The sequence below is a fragment of the Chlorocebus sabaeus genome, chromosome 19 (genome assembly GCF_047675955.1).
Source record: "Chlorocebus sabaeus isolate Y175 chromosome 19, mChlSab1.0.hap1, whole genome shotgun sequence".
Lineage (NCBI taxonomy): Eukaryota > Metazoa > Chordata > Mammalia > Primates > Cercopithecidae > Chlorocebus > Chlorocebus sabaeus.
The window spans coordinates 2,787,601-2,811,412 of NC_132922.1; positions in this window are offsets into that span (position 1 = coordinate 2,787,601).

Sequence of the window (23,812 nt, forward strand, 5' to 3'; positions counted from 1 at the left end):
AATGCGCCTCCAGGTTCTGTTGAAATTTGTCTGAGAATTTATGGTCTCAGCCGATCAACCATCCCTTGAATCATTCAGCTTCCTAAAGCCTCACAACAGGAAGTGAGCCCAGTCAACTTTCTACGAAATAATCCATCAACACCACAGGCTGCGTGGTGGACTGATTGACATTCAAAGGTCTTGCATTTGCAGTTTTGCGAGTTATGCCTGTAATACTCACAAAGGTGAAAAAACCCCTGTGAATATTATTCAGCTGTGAACTACAGACAGGAAAATATCTCAAGCAAGATAACCATGGCTTGCATTGTTTAGCACTGCATAAATTTCAAAGAGCTTCCAAATCTGAGATGATTTTTGGTCTTTACGGCATTTCTCTGACATGGGAAGAGGCCATACTTACACGAGGAAATCTAGCTGCCACTCAGTCCTAACACATTAGGATTAGTAAACAGCTAAGTTGAGCAAACTACCTGTCCCCGAAAATATAAAATTTTGACCGGTCCTAGCTGCATTCACTTCTGTATCTATAGGAGGTACATCATAAATGCCCAATCTGAATTTCTATGTGTTTTCTGTCATAAAGGTACCTTGCCCAACCTGACAACCTTAACCCCTCATAGACCACCTTGCTCATAATAAGTGTCCAAGTGATGTTTCCTAAGCAGAGCTGAGTGAGTTACTACTGGTGAACAACATTTTATGACTGTTTCCTTTATTTAAATGCTAATTTTTTTAAAAGCTCACATGCTGACTTAGTCCACCTCTTCTGTTGGATCTATGCAAGCCCCGATAAACACCAGCCAGTGGTGATCAGTGAGGGCTGCATGGAAAAGTATCAACAGACTGTGAAGCCCCCATCACCACTCAAATTCGTAAATACCCTTGGCAGTTCAAACACATTCCCATTTGCGGCTGGGTGACCTGGGAAGCATCACTTATGGTCTCTGGACTTTTGATTTCCCATCCAAAAACAGGAGCGATGATACCAACCTTGTTGGCAGTTATGATAATTAAGAGTAATATGTGCTAGCCGTCTGTCAGAGATCGCGTTCTGCATGAGGGCTGCTACAAGGGCAGATGCTCTTACTGCTGGCAGAGACTGCATATTGCAGGTCAGTAGAGTTCAAGTACCCAATAGTCTAATCCGAAACAAAAGGATCGCTATCATTGGATCGAGGCAGAACTGAAGCTGCCTTCTCATTTGTCAAGACTCAACTTAAAGGATACTCCCTACAGATGTTACCTCTTTCCTTCTCCAAAGGTGGCACCCAGGTCCCTCCATGACTTGCAGTACAGACCATCCTGCTGTGCTGGTGACTTCCCGCCTCTGTACCTGTGTCCTGGGCTACACTGCCCCAGCCCCCATCCTCCAGGCTGGCTCCTGGGAGGTATCTAGGATGGCAATCATGCTGAGAATTCCTACCTCCCATATCCACAGTGTCCACCCCTGCACCTTCCTGCTTCCCTGGAGCATCCAAGTAAGTTCACTCTGGCTGAAGCCAAGTCTCTTTCTCATTTCTCTGTTGCTGAGTTGGGTTGAGCAGAGTCTGGGATGAAATGCTGGTGGTGGAGAGAGGAAAGCAGAAGAAGTCTGGCATTCGAGGCTCAGAGCTTGAAGTCTAAGACCCATTTTCTTTGCACCTCCCAGAATGGAGACGGATCCTCCTATCCCAAGATAAGCTCTCACCTTGTTGTCTTGTAAAATACCGTGCGAGCCCTCACTGTTTTGTAAAAAGTGTGATAAAGCAGATTTGCCCCAAGTCCACAGAAGCGTGCAGTTCTGTGTGCCCATGGGAGAGACTGGCTCTGCCGTGGAGATGACAAAGCTCCATTTAGGTTCTTGTTAAAATGCAGATCGGCAGGCAGTCGGTGTGGGTAAGGGCCTGAGACTCTGCATTTATAACAGGGTTCCTGGTGCTGCTGCTTCCGTAGCCCAGGGAGGCCAAGGGCTGGAATCCTGGATTTAGGGGTCACAGCTGTGTGACTTACGGCACATGGCTTATCCTGTCATCTCCGTAAAATGAAGACAGGGATGCTCGCCTCTTAGGGTTGTAGGCAGACCTGAGAATTCTGTGGGTAACTACAGCGGTCAGAAGGGCGATGTGGTGTCAGGCACAATCTACAGCTTCCTTACATAGGCAACAGCTGCAAGAGCTTTGGGAAAAAGGAGAAATGAGGTATCAAGTCAGGGAAAGACGTGGAGAAACGTGAAGTGCTTATGGTTTAGTGAGAGAAGTCAACCTGAAAAAGTTACAGACTGTATGATTCCAACTACATGACATCCTGAAAAAGGCAAAATTACGAGGACGGTAAGAAGACCCGTGGTTGCCAGAGGTTCGGGTGGAGGGAGAGAGGAACAGGTGGAGCACAGAGGATTTGTAGGGCAGGGGAGCTCCTCTGGATACTGTCATGGTGGATTCCTGTCCTATTTGCCCAGACCTACACAATGCAGAACACCGAGCGTAAACCCTGGTGGAAATTATAGATTTTGGCCCACGTATCAATACTGGTTCATCAGTTATAACAATGTACCACTCTAATGCAAAATGTCAACAAAAGAGAAATGGTGTGTGGGACACGTATAGGAACTCTCTGTATTTTCTGTTCCATTTGTCTATAAACCTAAAATGGCTCACAAAAATAAAATCTATTGTTACTTTTAAAAATGAAAATAAAAATAAACAAACATTAACAGATTTCAAATTCTAAAAGAGATACAAGAGCTTAGCAGCGGGAAAACTGTGGCTAGCAGAGGACACAGAGCAGGGGCAAGCCTCCTCCACCTCCATCCTCATCTCTCCACCTTCCATCTCCTCCTCTGCCAAAAAAGAAGCACCAATAATAAAAATACCGACAGTCCACAACAACCAAGACTCCATCGGTTCTGTGGTAAAGCCGCTCTTTGCCAACCATAGGGAGATTTTCCATCAGTCCTTTTGAACTCATGGCTGCTTTCCTCCCAGCTCACCAGAGGCAGATCACAATGGCAAAGGCAGCATTTGCCCGAGTGTCCTCTCCAAGGTTGGGAAAGAGGAAGGTCGAATTGGAGGGAAAACATTCTCTAGCAGCTTTGCCTTGCAGCTTTAGGCCTGACTCCGAGTCTATCCATACGTAACAATCTCATGGAGTGCCCCGCCCAATCTTAGTGCTTGGCAGGTGGGAGATATCACCCACCTTCCTCCAGGAATCAGGCAGCGCCCACACCCCACCCTGCTGTTTGGTCCAGAGCTACAGCCTACGCACATGTAGAATTGCCACTTTTTAGTGGAACAGACAGCTCTTATCTACATTTGATCTTAACCACAAGTCCGGGAAACGATGAGAGCTCTTGTCTATGGAAGCACTTGTTGAAAATATTTTAGTTTCCATGGTTGCTGAAAACCCTAAAGGTAAGATGACCCTACAATTTATCAGTGAAACTAAGATATATTTGAGAATAATGCCAGAGAAGCACTACAGATAATTTTTAAAAAATTATATATACACATACATATCAACGTGTACATACAAATTAATTTGTTTTATTTTATTGATAAGCCTATTAAATAATTCTATCCAAAAATAATTTGCAAGAATGAAATGCATTTCAAAAAATAGAATCTATTCATGTTCATTAAAGCGTGACTTAAAAAATGTCTTATATTTAGTCATTAATATTATATTAATTTTATTTATTTACTTATTTTAAGACAGAGTATCACTCTGTCACCCAGGCTAGAGTGCAATGGTATGATCTCGGCTCATTGCAATCTCCACCTTCTGGGTTCAACCAATTATCCCGCCTCAGGCTCCTGAGTAGCTGGGACTACAGGTGCACACCCCTATACCCAGCTAATTTTTGTATTTTTAGTAGAGATAGGGTCTTGCTATGTTGGCCAGACTGGTCTCGAACTCCTGAGCTCAAGAGATCCACCCGCCCCGGCCTTCCAAAGTGCTGAGATTAGAGGTGTGAGTCACTGTGCCTGGTCTATTACACTAATTTTAAAATAAAACAATAGTTTAATACATTTGGGCACAATCTATGTACTTTTTTATCCATCTCTTAGCCAGATCCATATAAAATATATATCACTAGTATTTTGCTGAAAATGTATTGTTAATATGGTATAAATTTTAACATTTTCAAAATAGTGACTATAATTTTTTTCAAGGTCAAATTTTATGAAGAAGGCACTTGGAAACCACAATAAATCCAATGATGACAAATCCAAATGACCCTTCTCTTCAAACCTTGGTATTTTTAGTTGAGAAAATATTTTATCTGTAGGTCCTGAAATATCCAGTAAGCTCAGATAAATTTCTGCTAAAAGTGAATATTCTCATACGTAAGTTTTTACTGAAATATTAAATACATCAACTTGTAAATTTTCACAAGTATACACTACTTAAATTCTTTAGGTAAAACAGAGTACTATGGAATGGAAACTCTAATCTTTAAGAAAGACTCAAAAGAACATATGCAGATAAATAAAAAAGACCCTATTTTCTTCTTATTTCTTTGAAATACATTTTTAAGCATTTGAAATACAATTTGTTTATATATTTATTTGAAATACAATTGTTTATAACCAAGCATAGAGTATTATATTGTGGCATATATGATAACGTAGACATGATATATATGATATTAACTCTAGCACAAAATATCAGGTGAAGGTAAATAGAGCTGCAAGCTTGCAAGGCTTTTACGTGATAATACATATAAGGTGGCACGATTTTGATGCTAAATATACTTAAACATGAATAGAATATATAATAATCTCTACAGCAACTGCAAAAAATCAATACTGGCAGGGAAGAGCTGAACAACACTATCATCACCCAAATTGATACTTTCAGAGAACTCCTCACATGACTTCAAAATCCATATTCCTTTCAAGTACAAGCATGTTGTCATCACCAAGATAAATCATATGCTGCGCCATAAAATGAATATCAGTCAAGTTAAAATGATTATAAGAATATTGAATATGCTCTTTGACTAGATAAAACTGAGTCAAAAATCAACCAAAATACAGTATCTGGAAAACCCCCAAAATATAGAAATTAAATCATATGCTCCTTAATACTTATAAATCAAAAAAGAAATTACAGGAGAAAATATTTTGACCAGAATGTTAATGAAAACACATTAAAAATCTTCAGGTGGTTAATTCAAACTCTGTAAGATGTAGTTGAAACAGGCTTTCAGAGAAACACATGACAGTAAATGCTCATATGTGAAAATAATAATGGTATAAATTCAAGAACATAAAATTGCATTTTTAGAAGTTAGAAGCAGAAAAAACAGTAACCCAAAATAAATAAGAATAAGAAAATAGTACAGATAAGAACTAGAATCTAGAATACAGAGAAAAGAAAGACAATAGAAAAATCAATGAGCCCAAAATGTAGGTTTTTGAAGATCAATAAAAGTCAATAAACTTTTAATATGATTCATTAATTAAAAAAGAGGGTAAAAATTACAGATAACACCAATGAAATAGGGGGTGTCACTACAGATCCTATGGACATTAAAAGGAAATAAGGGAATGTTGTGGCGGCCTTTCTGTCAATATACTTGACAAGTTAGGTAAATTTATTGAAATAAAATTTATCATGATTGACTCAAGATGAAAGAAGAAATCTTAATAGACCAAAATCTGCAATAAAAGGGAGAGCCCCCTTATCCATGCAGTGAAGATTCACTCTATTTGTTTAGCTATCACTCCTCCCCAAATTGAATTTTGGATTCCATACAATCTTCAAAACGTTTCCAGAAGGCATTTTTGTAGAATTTGATAATTTGATTTGGAACTTTATAAGAAATGGAAGCCAACAGACACATGAAAAACTGCTCGTCATCACTGGCCATCAGAGAAATGCAAATCAAAACCACTATGAGATACTATCTCACACCAGTTAGAATGGCGATCATTAAAAACTCAGGAAACAAAAGGTGCTGGAGAGGATGTGGAGAAATAGGATGTGCAGAAACACTTTTACACTGTTGGTGGGATTGTAAACTAGTTCAACCATTGTGGAAGACAGTGTGGCAATTCCTCAAGGATCTAAAATCAGAAATACCATTTGACCCAGAAATCCCACTACTGGGTATATACCCAAAGGATTATAAATCATGCTGCTATAAAGACACATGCACACGTATGTTTATTGCGGCACTATTCACAATAGCGAAGACTTGGAACCAACCCAAATGTCCATCGGTGATAGACTGGATTAAGAAAATGTGGCACATATACACCATGGAATACCATACAGCCATAAAAAAGGATAAGTTCATGTCCTTTGTAACAACATGGATGAAACTGGAAAACATCATTCTAAGCAAACTATCACAAGGACAGAAAACCAAACACTGCATGTTCTCACCCGTAGTTGGGAATTGAACAATGAGAACACTTGGACACAGGAAGGGGAACATTACACACCAGGGCCTATTGTGGGGTGGGGAGGGGTGAGGGGGGAGGGGGGAGGGATAGCATTAGGAGATATACCTAATGTAAATGACGAGTTAATGGGTGCAGCACACCAACATGGCACATGGATACATATGTAACAAACCTGCATGTTGTGCACATGTACCCTAGAACTTAAAGTATAATAAAAAAATTAAAAACAGAAATACCTCTAATATTAAAATAAATTTTTTAAAAAGAAGAGCAAAGTTAATAAAACATCTGACTTCAAAACTTGCTATAAAGCTATAGCAATTAAGATACTGATATAAAAATAGAAAGATTGAGGGCCAGGCCAGGTGGCTTACGCCTGTAATCCCAGAACTTTGGGAGGCTGAGATGGATGGATCACGAGGTCAAGAGATTGAGACCATCCTGGCCAACATGGTGAAACCCCATCTCTACTAAAAATACGTAAATTAGCCGGGCATGATGGCTTGCGCCCGCAGTCCCGCTACTCGGGAGGCTGAGGCAGGAGAATGACTCGGGAGGTGGAGGTTGCGGTGAGCTGAGATTGTGCCACAGCACTCCAGTCTGACAACAGAGCAGGACTTCATCTCGAAAAAAAAGAGAAAGAAAGAAAGAAAGAAGGAAAGAAAGAAAGAAGGAAAGAAAGAAAGAAAGAAAGAAAGAAAGAAAGAAAGAAAGAAAGAAAGAAAGAAAGAAAGAAAGATTACTTAAATAAAATAGAGTGCCTTAGGTTTTAATAGTCTATTAATTTTTTATTTACAATATTTGTCTGTATTTTTCCTTTTTTCTTTCCATATTTAATGTATCCAGCTGATCGTAGTCCATTAATGTTTGAAGAATAGCACCAAAGCAATACAGTGTGAAAGAAAAAGTCACTTCGACAAATGGTGCTGGAACAACAAGATACATTTAGGAAAAATTAAATCTCAGCCCAACCTCACAATATACACAAAGATTTAATCTGTAAAGCTTCTAGAAGAAAACAGACAAAAGAACCTCTTCATGACTGGAGGGCATGAAAAGTTTTCTTAATGCACAGAAAGCAACACCATAAAATAATAAGACATAATGAATTTGTCTTCATTAAATGTATGCCTTCTCATTAAAAGATAGCATTAATAGAATGAATGAGTAAACCACAGATTGCAAGGGATTATCTACAAAATATGTGTCTGACAAAGACTTCCATCAAGTGTATCTAGAGAATTCTTAAGGCTCAGTGATGAAAAGACAATCTAATTAAAAACCAGCCAAATATTTTTAAAAAGATATACAAGTGGTCAGTAAGTTCATATGAAAGTGTTTAACATTAGTAGCCATCAGGGAGTGAAAACTCAAACCGCAATAAGGTATTATTCACCCACAAATAACAAAATTGCTGTAACTAAAACCCCTGACAACACCAAATGTTGGCAAGGATGTAAATCAGTCAGAGCTCTCTTACATTTTTGGTGACATTTTAGAATGCTACAACCGCTTCGGAAAATATTGGGCATTTTCTTCTAAAACAAACATATGCCCATGAAATGAAATCATATGTCTGTAGAAAGACTCTCCCAAGAATTTTCCTAGCAGTTTTATTCATAGTAGCCCCAATCTGGAAACACCCTATGTGACCATCAAGAGGGCAACTGAGAAACAAACCATGGTATATTCATAACATGAACACACAGTAGTATATTCAGCAATGAAAAGTGAATAGTTTCAATAAAAATGTGCTAGTGATAAAATTGTTACGCCTGGTGAAAGAAACTTTTCACCGAGAAAGTCTATATCATATGATTCAATTTATATGAGGTTCTAGAACAGACTGAACTAATCTATGGTAAAATAAATCAAAGCAGCGGTTGCCTCTTGGGGTGAAGGTGAAATGGCAAGAGGAAAGGGGGAGTGTGAAAAATGTTCCATGTACTTTTTCTTAGTCAGTGTATTTACAAAAGCCCATCAAACACGACCCTAAAAACCGTGCATTTTGCAGTATGCAAATTCTAACTGAAAAGAAGTAGAAACACATTTTGGGAGGCCGAGGCAGGCGGATTGTGAGGTCAGGAGATTGAGACAATCCTAGTCAACATGGTGAAACCCTGTCTTTACTAAAATACAGAAAATTAGCCAGGCCTGGTGGTACGCACCTGTAGTCTCAGCTACTCAGGAGGCTGAGACAGGAGAATCACTTGAACCCAGGAGGCCGAGGTTGCAGTGAACTCAGATCATGCCATTGCACTCCAGCCTGGGCAATAGAGTGAAACTCCACCTCAAAAAACATAAAATAAAATAAGTAGAAACATACAAAATTGAGTTCATAACATGCATAACATGCTGAAATATTTAGGGACAAAATGTACTGATGTCTATCACATTCAAATGTATAAAAAATAAGATGGGTTAAAGAATAAACGGAAGAATAGATACACAAAGTATGTATAATAAATTAATGGTACAATAGATGTTATGGGTGTATAGGTAGTCTCCGTAAAATTCTTTCAACTTTACTGTATCATTTGAGAATTTACATAATAAAATGCCGAGGAAAGAAGAGTCTCATCAAATGTTACTTCCCACATGTTGATGCATTCCAAAATGCAATTATAGAGTTTCAATATTAAATCTTATCACTAGATGAAATCTCATTATTAAATGTCAGTTTCTTATGTCAGAACAGATAAACATTTCAATAATTGCAATTTGCCAAAAGTTCTTAAATCACAAATTATTTTTGAAACCACATGAAGAATTCTTTGATTAAAGATTTTTGAAATTGAAGACTTCTTAATAAAATGCACCTGGAATGAGAGAACTCCTTTAGAAAAAGTTCAGTACATTTGTGGGTCACACTGTTTGATTTACAAAGTAATACACGGGGGCTCAAATGTTTTTAAGACCCAATTGAGTATGGGCTACAACAAAAGTAATAATATATTTTCTCATATCTAAAGTTGCTTTGGTGACACGTACAAAGAATATGTTGCAGGGGACTTGTGTATGTGACTTGTGACTGTGTGTATAAAAAAAATCCTTTTAATTAATTAATTATTTATTTTTTGAGATGGAGCCTCACTCTGTCACCCAGGCTGGAGTACAGTGGCATGATCTCAGCTCACTGCAACCTCCAACTCCTGGGTTCAAGCAATTCTCCCGCCTCAGTCTCCTGAGTAGTTGGGATTATAGGTGTGCACCACCACACCCAGCTAATTTTTGTATTTTTAGTAGAGATGGGGTTTTGCCATGTTGGCCAGGCTGGTCTTGAACTCTTGACCTCATGTGATCCTCCTGCCTTGGCCTCCCAAAGTGCTGGGATTACAGAAATGAACCACCTCACCCAGCCTAAAAATATCTTTAAATCTTTGGTTGGTGTGATGTCACAATTTGAATGCCATTAGGAGTTGTAAATGCACCACAATCAATTACAAGCTCTGTAGTTTCTTAATCAGTAAAATAATTGTTTTGGTCATGACTCTATGCAACATTAAATTTTTATTAATTTTCCCTACAAACACTAATGATTTTCTCTTCAATATCTAAATTTTTAACAGAATTTACAATGCTTTCACAATAAAGTCAGAATACTTTTAACAAAATAAATTCCCCCAAACTCTTATTTCATTAATTTTATTAAATAAAACCTCATTTTTTTAAATAAACGGACAGATTTACTATTTTAAAGCATTAATGTATAACTTGCACTATTTAACTATCGGCAAATTTATTTGATGACAATTCACCCAACACGTTAATAACTATTGCTTTACTTTTCACAGATGAATGAGAAAAATTGAAATAGATAACCACCAAAATTAAATTAGAGAAAAAGTCAGTTGACTGAATTGAACAGCCGTGATTTTCAGTCAAGTAATGGTGTTTTTGCAGCTACACAGGATCAGTTTCTATCATCTTTCAGATTGCACTTCTTAAAATAAGTACCAACTTTTCTTTTTGAGACAGGGTCTCACTCTGTCACCCAAGCTGGAGTGCAATGGTGTGATCATAGTTCACTGCAGCCTTGACCTCCTGGGCTCAACTGATCCTCCAGCCTCAGCCTCCTGAGTGGCTGAGTCTACAGGTGCACACCAGCATGCCTGGCTAAGTTTTTCCTTTTTTGCCCAGGCTGGTCCCAAACTCCTGGGTTCAAGGCATCCTCCTCCTCCAGCCCTCCAAAGTGCTGGGATTACAGGCGTGAGCCACCTTGCCTAGCCTAATCACAGTCTTAACTACAATATTAGACAAGTACACAGCAGAAGCTGGAAGTTCAAGGTGGAAGCCTACCAAATCCATCTGGTTTATCTTAGTACAACTATTAATAAGAACATTTTCTTTATCAATAAAACATCTTTCACAAAATGCTCTTCTGGACAAAAGCCTGGGACTATAGACGTGAATTGAGACAGTCTTCCGCACGTGGAGACATGAATCCATCCTATTCGTGATATTTCTGATAGTCCTCCTGAAAACGAACAGACTTAGGGGTCAGATCAATACAGCTGCAGACCTGTCCCAGGTGTGTCCTGGCACAGCTATTGCAAGCAAAGTTTGTCCAGAATACTGTTGCTGTCCCCCTTTGACAATGAAAGTGAGTTTAGATGTAGTCACATCAGTGAGTTATATATTTTCCAGGTATATGTAAAGGAATATCTTGTATGTACAATGAAGACATAAAACTTTATTTCTTTCAAGGCAACTTCCGTGGACGTCGTAAAAAAAGAATTATCCTGTATTCAGCTTTTTAAGTGCTGGAATATTAGAGATTTAGACTCTGCTCCTCTGCAAATAATTCCCTCAATCCCTCAGGTGTGGGGTGGCTGGTGTATGGAGGCTGGAGGAGAGGAGATATGTATACACCAGCCAGGCCTGCCTTCAAGAATGCCTTCCAAAAGGACCCTGGAGGAAATGTTTGGGGGTGTTGAGGCCAGGAGTACGTAAGTACGAATATTAGCAGATCATCTCATTTTTCTGTTCTCCAGCATCATTTTCATACCATGATGTTGAGCCTGAAATGGAATTTTAGACCTCACAGGTTGTAAGACACATCATCAATTTAATAATGGGTTTTCTGGGTAAAAAAGGAGGATGGCATTTCACGTAAACCTTGTTTGTAAAACACATCATAGTTTTAGAAATATTAAAATGTGAAAAAAGACTCTGTATCTTAGAATACAGGGTATTTAAATGGAACGTTTTTATTCGCAGGTCATTTAGTACTTAGTCATTTTGCAGACAGTTGCTCAGCACACACCACCTGCAAGAGAAGCCTGCAGACACTTGGACAGGTACTATCAAGTTGAACCATACGAAACTTCTGTTGTTTGTATGTCAAAAACACCAGAGTGTCAGCAATTTCATATGGCTCGATCCTACAATAATAACAACAATATGGGTCAACCATCAGGTGCAACACTTCATCTAAATATTGCTAAATTCCCACAGATCAACACATGAATCAGAGACCACCATCCCACTTTCATACAAGGGGAAACTTACATGCAGAAATGCGTGGTCCCACCAGGCCACCCCTCCTGCGAGGGCTCCTTTCTCAGGTTGCTGGGACCTGTTCCTGCGTTCGTCATTCTTCCACTCCCTCTGTGCCCTGCCTCTCCGGTCCTGCACACACCGTCTGTTCTCTAGCGAAGCTACACTGACATCAAGCTTCTCCTAATGGGAAAATTAAGGCTCTTCTCAGACTGCAAGGAAAGGATCTCCCCAACTGTAAAAACATGGCCAACCTGGCACTTGAGCTGAGACATCAGTAAGTTCTTCTCTGAGTAGCTGGTCAGGGCTTTCATCATAACCGTCTCTTAGTCTAAATCCTGTTACACTTGGCATCCAGAATGGCACTGCCATACAGCTAAAATCTCGACTCTGAGAGCACATGGGGGTTCCATAGGTGGAGAAGGATTTATTCTTGCAAAGGTGAATAATCCACTGCCAACTCTGTGCATGACCCTGCCAGAGATGCTGAGCGGATTGAGAGATCGAACGAGGAGAGACCAGAGTTTCTCATCTTCAAGGACCAAAATCAAACTGTGATCAATGCTTCAGGGAAGGTGAAAACCCTCTATCGTGGATGCAAGCATTTCTCAATGCAAAATTATTATTCAGAAGTCACTAAAAAGAGCCTATATCACCAGCCAGAGGGCCACATTTAGTCTTTTTCTTTTTTAGAAAAAGTAAAGCTGGCCGGGAGCAGTGGCTCACACTTGTAATCCCAGCACTTTGGGAGGCTAAGGCGGGCGGATCATCTGAGGTCAGGAGTTCAAGACCAGCCTGGCCAACATGGTGAACTCCCATTTCTACTAAAAATATAAAAACTGGCCAGGCATGGTGGCGAGTGCCTGTAATTCCAGCTACTCGGGAGACTGAGACAGGAGAATCACTTGAACCCAGGAGGCAGAGGTTGCAGTGAGCTGAGGTTGTGCCACTGCACTCCGGCCTGGGCGATGGAGCAAGACTCCATCTCAAAAAGCATAAATAAAATAAAATAAAATAAAATAAAATAAAATAAAATAAAATAAAATAAAATATAAAAAATAAAAAAGTAAAACTTTCCATTTGAGTTTGAAATAAATACTTAAAGAGTGTCTATGTGGTTGCCTTGGTCTGTTCAGGCTGCTCTGTCAAAATACCATACACAGGATGGCTTCAGCAACAGAAATGGATTCCCACGGTTCTGAAGACCGGAAGTCCAAGACCAGACGGATTCCGAGTCTGGGGAGGGCTTCCTGGTTCGTAGAACCAGATCTTCACAGGTTCTCACTGTAGCCGCAGATGGTGGGAAGGGGAGGAGTCTCTCTTGGGCCTCTTTTGCGAGGGCACTAATCCCATTCATGATGGTTCTGCTTTTATGACGTAATCACCTCTCAAAGGCCCCACCTCCTCACACCCTGACCTTGGTGATTATTTCAATACCTGAATTTGGGGAGGACATGAATATTCAGACATTCAGAGCATGGCAAGAATGTATGCTCAGTTTAAAGATGGCCTTAAGGCCAGGTGCCATGGCTCACGCCTGTAATCCCAGCAATTTGGGAGGCCGAGGCGGGCGGATCACGAGGTCAAGAGATCGAGACCATCCTGGCTAACATGGTGAAACCCCATCTCTACTGAAAATACAAAAAATTAGCCGGGCGTGGTGGCGGGCACCTGTAGTCCCAGCTACTTGGGAGGCTAAGGCAGGAGAATGGTGTGAACCCGGGAGGCACAGCTTGCAGTGAGCTGAGATCGTGCCACTGCACTCCAGCCTGGGCGACAGAGCAAGACTCTGTCTCAAAAAAAAAAAAAGAAAAAAAAAGAAAGATGGCTTTAAGTTAGTAAAAGGAACATTTGGGGGGTTAGAATGCTACCTGTCAGGTGCTATACTCACTACCTTGGTGACGAGATCATTCATACACCAAGCCTCAGTGACATACAATGTGCCCACATAACAAACCTCACATCTTCCCCCTGTACCTAAAATAAAAGTAGAAAAAAAAAGTTTAAAAATACAAATGGAATAAGGAAAAGAAAAAAAGAAAGGAAAACTCCTGGATTGAGCGTGAACCGACCCAGGGCTGTATAATACCAAGTCTACACGTCCCAGTGCCCTCCAGAGAGTAATGGTAATGCTAACTTTAGTTTTGTGCAAGTACTTCCTTTACTTCTCTTAATAGATTCATTAAATATAAAGGTTTATTTATTTATTTATTTATTTTTGAGACAGTCTCACTCTGTCACCCAGGCTGCAGTGCAGTGGTGTGATATCAGCTCACTGCAACCTCCGCCTCCCGGGTTCAAGTGATTCTCCTGCCTCAGCCTCCTGAGTAGCTGGAATTACAGGCACCCACCACCATGCCTGGCTAATTTTTGTATTTTTAGTAGAGATGGGGTTTCACCATGTTGGTCAAGCTGGTCTCGAACTCCTGACCTCATGCTCTGCCCTCCTCGGCCTCCCAAAGTGCTGGGATTACAGGCATGAGTAAAGGTGTCCTTAAACAGCATAGTCTAGTTGTACCTGTTTTTGTAACCTGTCAAAATAAGAACTCATGGCTATGAGCCTGGACAGTGTACTGCAAGCTCATCCAACCAGTGGCCCACAGGCCACATGTGGCCCAGATGGCTTTGAATATGGCCCAACACAAACTTATAAGTTTTCTGAAAACATTATGATAAAACAAAAAGATATCTTTTGCAATATCTTTTTAGCTCATCAGCTATTGTTAGTGTTAGTATATTTTATGTGCGGCCCAAAACAAGTTTTCTTCCTCCAATGTGGCCAAGAAAAGCCAAAAGATGGGACACCCCTGGTAGTGGGTAAAGAGCCTGTCCTCTGGTCCTCAGGGACCTGGGCTTGGATCCAACACTTCCACTTGCAATTCCAAGTGGTGGGCAAGACATTTATTAAGGTCATGCACCTCAGCTTTCTCCTTGTAAAACAGTGACGACAGTAGTGTAGACCTCACGGGGTGCTCTGAAGATCAAGTGAGTTGATACAGCAAGTGGGTAGAAAGAGCCCGATGCACAGTGAGCTCCATGCAAAGACTTTCTGTCATCACCATCCTGCACTCCACGTGTTTGTCAGCCAACATTGCATTCCCTGAGACCCAGCCCCACTGATGTACATATACGCAGCTCTATTGTTTTTACCATTGCATTCATCTCTTCAACCATACATGAACACCATATGAAATGAGACGGAGAATTACCGGGTCATAAGATATGCAGGTTTTCAAATTTGCTAGAGAAAGACAGATGTTTTCCAAAGTTCTTGCATCTATTTAGACTCCAGCCAACCGTGTGTCAAGAACCCATTGCTCGGCAGCCTTGCTGCTATTTGGCGTTGTCAGATTCTTCCGTTTCTGTCAACCTGAATGCTTTGAAATGACGTCTCTTTGTGGTCATAATTTTCAGTTTCCTGATAACTAATTAAAATATACATCTTGTTATACTTTAATTGCCCATTCCTGTTTTGTTGGTTGGTTGGTTCGTTCATTTTTAAATTCATTTAATTTCTTTGATTTTTCTTTTTTCTTTTTTTTCAGAATTTTCTGTTGGGTCGTTTTCTTGAAGATTTGGAGAATTATTTATACAGTTTGATCACTAATCAACCAATGTAGACTATATAACTAACTTTATCGTTATATCCATTCTAAATACCATCTTTTAATTGTGGGTTATATTTTTACTTTTTAATATTGTCTTTTGATGTGGCAATGTTCTAAATTTTCGTGTTTTTGAAATCACCAACTTGTTTTGTGTTTATGTCACTTCTTATTTAAGCTATCCTTCTCTATCCTGACATCCTAACTCCACTGGACTCTATTTGGTTCAGAAGTTGTGAGGTGAATTTTGCGTTTATATTACACTGCTCACCACGGTGGGGACAGATTTTTGTGTATGGTATGATAGAAGGAGATGCCTTTTTTTTTTTTTCTGTATGGACAACCAATTACCCCCAACAATTGTTGGCCTATTCATTCTTTTTTTCCAATGGATATATAATATCAGTGTCATATTTCAAGCTTCCACATTTGCATTATTATATTTCTGAGGCCTATATTTCATTCAATTTGTAATTCCAGCTACCTATTACTGAGTTATAAATGCATCAAATCTTAGTATCTTAAAATAACAACATAACTTATTTTGCATAAGAAAGTACAATTTTGAAAGCTTTCAGGAAACAGTGTGTCTTCATCCATGCAGCATCAGTAGGCATGCGTCGGGGCTGGAGGACCTGGTTCCAGGATGGTGCCCTTCATGGCTACAGAGTTGGTGCTGTCTGCAGGTTGGGGTTAGCCAGGGCTGCTGACCAGGGGCTTTATTTCCAACTAACCTTAGCAAGCTTCTTGCACATAGAAGTGAACAAAAAGAAGCTGTGTACCTTGTGGTATAAATTGGTATGATTTTAATTGCATTTTCCTCGGTGGCTTTTTTGTGATACAGACATACAAGTGATTTTTGTATGGTGATTATATATCCTGCCAACTTGCTAAAGTCTCATTAATATACTTTTCTGGTGATGTCTGTGTAAATAATCCTATTCCCTGTGAACAATTACTTGGGAATCATTCTTTCATGTATACATAGTATTCCTTTCCCCTGACTTACTGCACTGGTTAGGACCTCCAGCCTTATAAAGAAGAATGCTAGTGATGACAGAAACACACTTAATCTTCCCGACTTCAAAGATAATGCTTTCACTGTTCCATCATTTCCTAGGATGGCTAATGGTATATGCTGGGTTTTTTTTCATCCAATAGATTCTACTTAGCGGGGTAAGGCAGCTCTCTCCTATCCTTAGTTTGCCAACAGCTTCTTTGTTATCATGAAAATATACTGATTTTATTAAGTTATTTCACTGTTACTTATTTTGGTGATCTTACAGTTTTTCAGCTTTAATCTGTTAATATGGTTAGTTCCACTTTCATATACCAAATTTGTGCCCTGTAAATAACTCATTTGTCTTAATAGTTTCACATGTTACAGGATTGGGTTTCCTAATATTTTATTTAAGATGGTCTGCATTTACTCTATCACTGAGATTAGCCTGTCATTTTATTTCTTGCACTATCTCTTTATGGAACTTGATTACACCCTTATAATAATCTCATCAGAAGAAATACCAAATATTTATTTCCCCCATAATCTGGAAGAGGTTGAAAAAATTAATTTTTCTCCATCTAAAATGGTTGAAATGCTTGTCTAAAACTGATTGGGCCTTAAGGAATCTTTATAGAGATTTAATATTACTGTTTCAAATTCTATAATGGTTTCTTCTGGAGTTAATTGGTAATTCATATTTTTCTAAAAAGTATCCGTACTACCTAATTTATCACTTTTATTATAAAATAATTAATAATATCCTCTTTCTTACCTTTTAATATCTGGCAGCAATGCTCTTCTGTATTTTTTATTCTTCTTGCTCTCTGTGCTTTAGTCTGGATATTTTCCACTGAGCTATGATCCAGCTCACTAACCCTTTCTTCCACTGAGAGGAATTGGCTGTTAAGCTAATTTACTAAGTTCTTAATTTCAGTTGTTAATTCTACAATTTAACAGTTTCCATTTTTAATAGTTTCCAATTGCTGCTATAATAAATTACGACAAACTCAGTAGTTTAAAACAACACAAATTTATTATCACATGATTTTTTAAATGTAGCATCCCATATTCATGGATTGAATGTGGGCCTCTTTTGTGGGAGGGAGGCACTGTCCTGCCTAACACAATCTGCCCTCTGGCCTCTAAAGATTCACATCTTTTCCACAGGGAAAATACGTCTATTCTATCTTAGGATCACCAAAGCCTCATCTCATTACAGTATTAACTCAAAGTTCAAATTTTTATCTAAATCTCATCGGTGCACAAGTCCTAAATCCTTGCCTTTAAAAATTTAAAATTTAAAATGAAGGTCTGCGCACACCCATCTTGTGTCAAAATTATTCTTGATCTGTGAAAGTCAAGAAACATGCTCTTGGGCCCCAAATAAAATAGTGAGACAAAGATAGAGTAACAGTTACAGGTATTTCCATTTAAAAAGAAAAAAAAAAAAGGAAAGGAAAACAGAAGTCCCTGGTCTCAAGCAATTTGGCAATCCAGGAATTCTATTTGGGTTTCAAACCGCACGGGAATGATTTCTGTGACTCCCAGCTTTGCCCTCTGGGCATGCAGCTCCACCCTCAGAAACCATCGTTCTTGTTAAACAAAAGGAAGCGTATGTTTGCAGCCGAGTAGCAGTCAGAGCTAGTTTTATGCCTGTGGAATCTTTGGGATCCAATACCCTTCTTTCTTTTGTCCCTTTGGTACAAGGTGGCAGGCAGCTTTCCGGCCAGAATATTTTTAAGACCCTTGTAGCTCTTCATGGAGATTAACTCCATTAGACGATGGTCTCCTCTACAGATCTTCCCTAGCTAATCATCTTGATTTCTGGCTTTGGCTGAGATGGCTGAGGGCAACTCAGGAGTCACATGCCTAATCTCTTCAAAGAGCCTCTGACCCTTGATTCCCGGAAGCCACTAGCACAAACGTTGTTCAGCCACACCTGTGGTTCTCTGCAGAAAGCGCTGTTCTGACATTTCCTGAATCTTAATTTAAGCACGATTTGCAATCTTAGTAGCCTGAGAAGTCCCCAAAACAGCAAGTCCTGGTTCCTTTTTGCGTAAGGGCCCTTGCTTCTATCAACCCTTTTTCCTTTCACATTTTAGTGTAAGTAGCAAGAACAAACAAACAAACGCACGAAAACCACTGCACCATCAACACTTTACTTGGAAACCCCTTCAGTTAAATATCTAAGTTCGTTGTCTAACGTTTTGCTCTCCACACAGTTGCAGAACACAGTTCAGCTAAGCTCCCTGCTGTTATTTGAGGAAGGCGGCCTTTCCTTCTGTTCCTGAACGTCCTTCTCATGTCCTTGTGATTTCTCCCCAGCCCCCACGCCTTCAACGCCCGTATTTCTACCAACTTCCTACGCATGGCGATTTCATCTCCTCTAGAATGATAAGGGCTTTCTCTACCACGCTCCTTTCTTTTTGAGACTGGACTAATGTCACCCTTAGCATCCATGTTTCTACAACAGGCTGTCCAAGGAAATCTCGGCTTATTCTATAATGTCCTCAACATTCCTCCAGCCTCTCCCTACTGTCCAATTCCAAAGCCATTTCACTTTTTTTTTCTTTTCTTTCTTTTCCTTTTTTTTTTTTTTTGAGACGGAGTCTCGCTCTCTTGGCCAGGCTGGAGTGAAGTGGTGTGATCTCTGCTCACTGCAAGGTCCGCCTCCCAGGTTCAAGGGATTCTCCTGCGTCAGCCTTTCGAGTAGCTGGGATTACAGGCGCCCGCCACCACACCTGGCTAATTTTTTATATTTTTAGTAGAGACAGGGTTTCACCACGTTCGCCAGGCTGTTCTCAATCTCCTGAACTCATGATCTGCCCTCCTCGGCCTCCCAAAGTGCTGGGATTACCCATTTCACAATTTTAGTCCTTTGTTATCACAGAACCACACCTTCAAGTACCAAAATCTGTATTTTTTTGAATTGCTGTTACTCTAAATTACCCCAAACTTACCAGCTTAAAACAACACAAATTTATTATCTTAGATACTTGTGGAGAAAAGTTCAAAGTGGATCTGATGGGGCTAAAATCAAGGTATTGGCAGGGATATGTTTGTTTCTACAGTCTCTAGGGAGACTTGACTTTGCTGCACTTTTCAGCTTTAATACCCTGCCTGCATCATTTGGCTCATGAACCAGTTCTGTCTTCAAAGTTAATAATAGCCATTCAAGTGTTTCTTCTATCACATCACTCTGACACTAATTCTTCTTTCTCCTTCTTCCACATTTAAGGAACTGTGTAATTACCTAAATAATCCAGGATAATGTCCTTAAGTTGTGGTCAGCTTGTTAGCAGTTTTTCTTCCATCTGCAATCTTAATTACCTCTTACCATGTGACAGAGCCCATTCACACGTTCTGAGTGCCGGGACATGGGCACCTTTGGGAAGTTGTTAATCTGCCTTTGCCCACCATCCCATTGGATTCTTTTTTGTGGATTTCACTTCTCCCTTGAATTTCTTCAAAAAATACTTTAACATGCTAATCACAATTATTTTAACAACAGTGTTAACCATCTCTGATATCTGGGTCATCTGTGGGTCTGAGTCTGATTTCTGTTTGTTCCCTTTGTCCTGTCTCATACGCATATGCTTCCTTTCTGATGAAAGCTGAACAAGGCACATTAAAGTTCCTGAGACTCTGGTTGCTGCTGCCTTCCTCTGTGGAGAGTTCTGTATCCCTGTATCCTCTTTTAGATAAATGGAGTCTACAGATCACTTTAATCCAAACATCAGCTGAGATGTTCAAAGAATGAGCTGCCATTTCTGTAAAGCTCAGGCTACATCTCTTTCACCTCTACTCTTAGAATATAGCAAGCTAGAGATCCCAACTGAGACAGCAGGGTGCTTCCCGCACTCCTGCTGCATGGAAATCCCTCCTGCTGTGCCCTGCCTGATCACTGCCTCCTGTCCAAACCTTCCGTATCACAACTTCCTCTCTGGGTAGTCTCACTTTCTTCTGCTTTGAGATCCAACTGAGAACACCACCACCCCTGTGTCCCTGTCCATTTGGAACAATTTGACTCACATGCCTGCAACACCGGCCTGGGATTCAGACCAGTATTCCTTGATACTTTTGATATTTTCTTCATAACTCAAAACCCCCAGCCCCTCTGAGTGTGTGTGGCATCATCTGCTGTCATCCTCTGAGAGCCCAGTCACCTCCCGTGTTTGTTAAAGACATGAACCCACCTTCCCACCTTGGCCTCGTGTCTGCCTTCATTGTCCTCCCTGACATCAGTGTCCCCGAGGACTGGCCTCTGCTCTCCCCACCACCTGCCATGTCTTCCTTACCCCATCCCCTCCTACATCATATCCTGGGCAATCTTGTCTTCAGAACTGCAAGAGCCTCGCAGCCTCAGCTCACCACCTGTCTCCCCATGTCCTTCTTGTAATGCCCCCCATTTCATCATCTTCGTGGCCAAAATCAAGTTGTCTTCATTTTGGTGTGGAATCAATTGACCACCAACCACTTTTTCCAGACCTGTCTATCCCTTACGTCCTGGCTTCGCCCTTTGCTTCAGTTAGACTCCAGGACCATCATTAGAAACCCTGTAATGAGTCCCTGCCCCACCTCCCACATCCTCAGACCCATTAAAGCCCCTTTCTCCTTCTGCTCTGCCCCTCCCCAGCTGCTGAATGTGCTCACAGTGGCACACTCCACCGCACTGGCTGGACTCACAACGAGCCCTCAAGCAGGCAGGAGAAACCCCCAGCAATCCTAATGTATTTGTTAAATGCTTCCCTCTCCTTTGTGCAGAAAAGCTATTCACACCCTCCCCTACCTCCTCAGCCCAACAACACCTCACGCTTCCTGAGAAAACAGCAGCTGCCTCCCTTTTCACCCCCACACCCACCTGATTGCCTTTCCTGTGCTCACCCTGGCAACCTCACCTTTTATATCCCAGGGAGCTGCTCCCTTTTCATGAAAGATCCTCTCCTCCCTTGCAGTTCCAGGGATAAAGCTGTGCATGGCTATCCAGCTGGCCCAGCCCAACAGAGATCCATGGTTCCTCACTTGCCTCCACCTTCTCTGTCTTTCTCCCCTCACCATCATGTCCAGCTTCAGCAAGTCCTGGTGCTCTTTCCCTGAAAATATCCCAAGTCAGTTTTCTTCTGTCTGTCTCAGCTGCCAGAGCCTGGCCCCACCATCATCCTCTCCCGACTGGACAGGCGTTACTGCCTTCCAAGTAGGGTCTCAGCCTCCACTCTTGGAGGTAGACCTACAGGTAAAGCAGACACAAGGGAAGGAGCCTGGTCTGGTATCCAGCAGCTCACATCAAAACGGCGCTGTGAGGTTGCCTATTCCATGTTCTGGCTGTGGCTTGTGAAGGCAGCAAGAATCCCAGCTGCCCCACCAGGCTGCCTTGAGCCGAGACAGACTTGCAGAAAATTGGGCCAATCCAGGTTGGCCTGAAGTCAAGTTGGAACATGAGCAGGAAGTGACAAAAGCTTCCCTGGAATTAAATGCTATTTAGATTGTGTTTCCAGTGCCAGGAAAGAGCTGGCTTCAAGATGGAGCAGAAAGTCATTTTTACCAAATAAATTATGGGAATGTCATCCCCTGGGACAGTTAGAAAATCTCCTTGGCATCTGGTTTTAATTATAATATCTGCTCACTATCATTCCCAAGACAGTATCTCTCAAAATTCCAAGATATAATTTCTATTCTTTCATTGAACAAATATTTGCTAAATGCTTACACCATAACAGACACTATACAAGATACTTAGGAAACAAGGAGGCATTAGACGTGTGCGAACAAGAAGCTGTGTGGAGGAGAAGACCTTGTGCCACGTACTGCCAAGGGAGTCATGGAATCCCTTGCCGTGGACCCCTCTCCTGGCACCTCCAACTCCACACTGAGTCCTCCAGGAGGATAGCCACCATTTCTTCCTCCCCAACCAGTCATTGGTCTGTGCCATTCCCATATCAGGCTGCAGGTTGATGGGAGGCTTCTTAGGGAACCAAGGGGAAAGTGAACAGGCACTGGCCCCAGCCTGAGCCTCACAACCCCACAGAGTCACAGCCTCCCTGGCTGGGGAGCCTGTAGGTATACATTGGACTTCGCCATGGTCTCCCAGGAACTGAAGCCAGTGTTTTTCAAAGAGGATTTCACACAGGCATTATTCCTGCAAAATGACCTAATGGGGAGAAAATACAGGTATCTGAGAGTGAGGGAAGAGAGAAAGAGGAAGCTTCATGTCTCAGCAACTGATACACAACGTCTTCATTCAATGACCCATTGGACTTCCTAGGAGTTATTTATTAGAATTAAGTGGCTGAGCTGGGTGTGGTGACTCACGCCTGTAATCCCAGCACTTTGCAAGGCAAAGCGCTGAACTTGCCTATCACTTGCTGGGACAGTTCCAGCTCACATGAGAGGAGAGAGTAAAGGCTGGAGACTCTGAGGTAAAATATGCGCTGAGCCAGGCGTGGGGGAGGGAGCTGGCGTGAGCCACCTTTATCGATGCGTGCACTGACCATGCAGCAAGGCTTCCACCCGTTGGATCTAGTCCTCATGACAGCCCTGTGAAGTCATATCATCCTCAACGGCAGAGATCTCGGATTTAGGGATTAGGAATACAGGGTTCAGAGAGGTCCAGCCACTTCACTAAGGTCACATCAGAAGCAGCTGGGAGCCAGAGTTTGCCTGACTCCTAACTAGGTCTCTCTTCTGCAAGCTGCAACCAAGGTGGGAGAGGATGGGGCAATAAGATACGGGTAAGATTGTGGGACCAGAAAGGAACTGAAGCCGTTGTGAGTCTGCAAGAAAGATATGGCTGTTCCTGTGGTTGACCTGAGTCAGCTGCCACCAGGGTCAGGGGAGGTGGGTAGAGAAAAAAGAACCCTCAGAGGCAAGAAGGCTGGGAAAGATCAGAGGTCTGGGTGACGGCTCTGCCCAGACATCTGCTGGGGCCAAGCTGGGGTGGGCAGGGAGTTTCATGTCAAATCAGCAGACGAGACGTCTTGGGAGGTTCTGGGGAAGAAGGAGGCAAAGGTCAGGCAGGTGAGGTTCCCGTCTCAGGAGCAACGAAGCAGGAAGGTAGTGTAATGAAAACAGAGGAAGGATTTAATTCCCAACTCCATGTACTGCAGAACTATAGGAATTAAATTACAGCCCTGCACTGAGAATACACCAGCTGATAACGATGAGAGCAGGGCAGGTGCCCCAGGCCCTGCAGTTTCAGGTACAGCACCCAGGCACACCCAGGAATCCCAGCTCAGGAACTCCCAGGCCCTCCAGTGGGGCTTTGGTCTGAATAAAACACTCGTGCCATGGATCTGGCCTCTGTTTCAAGGAGAGGC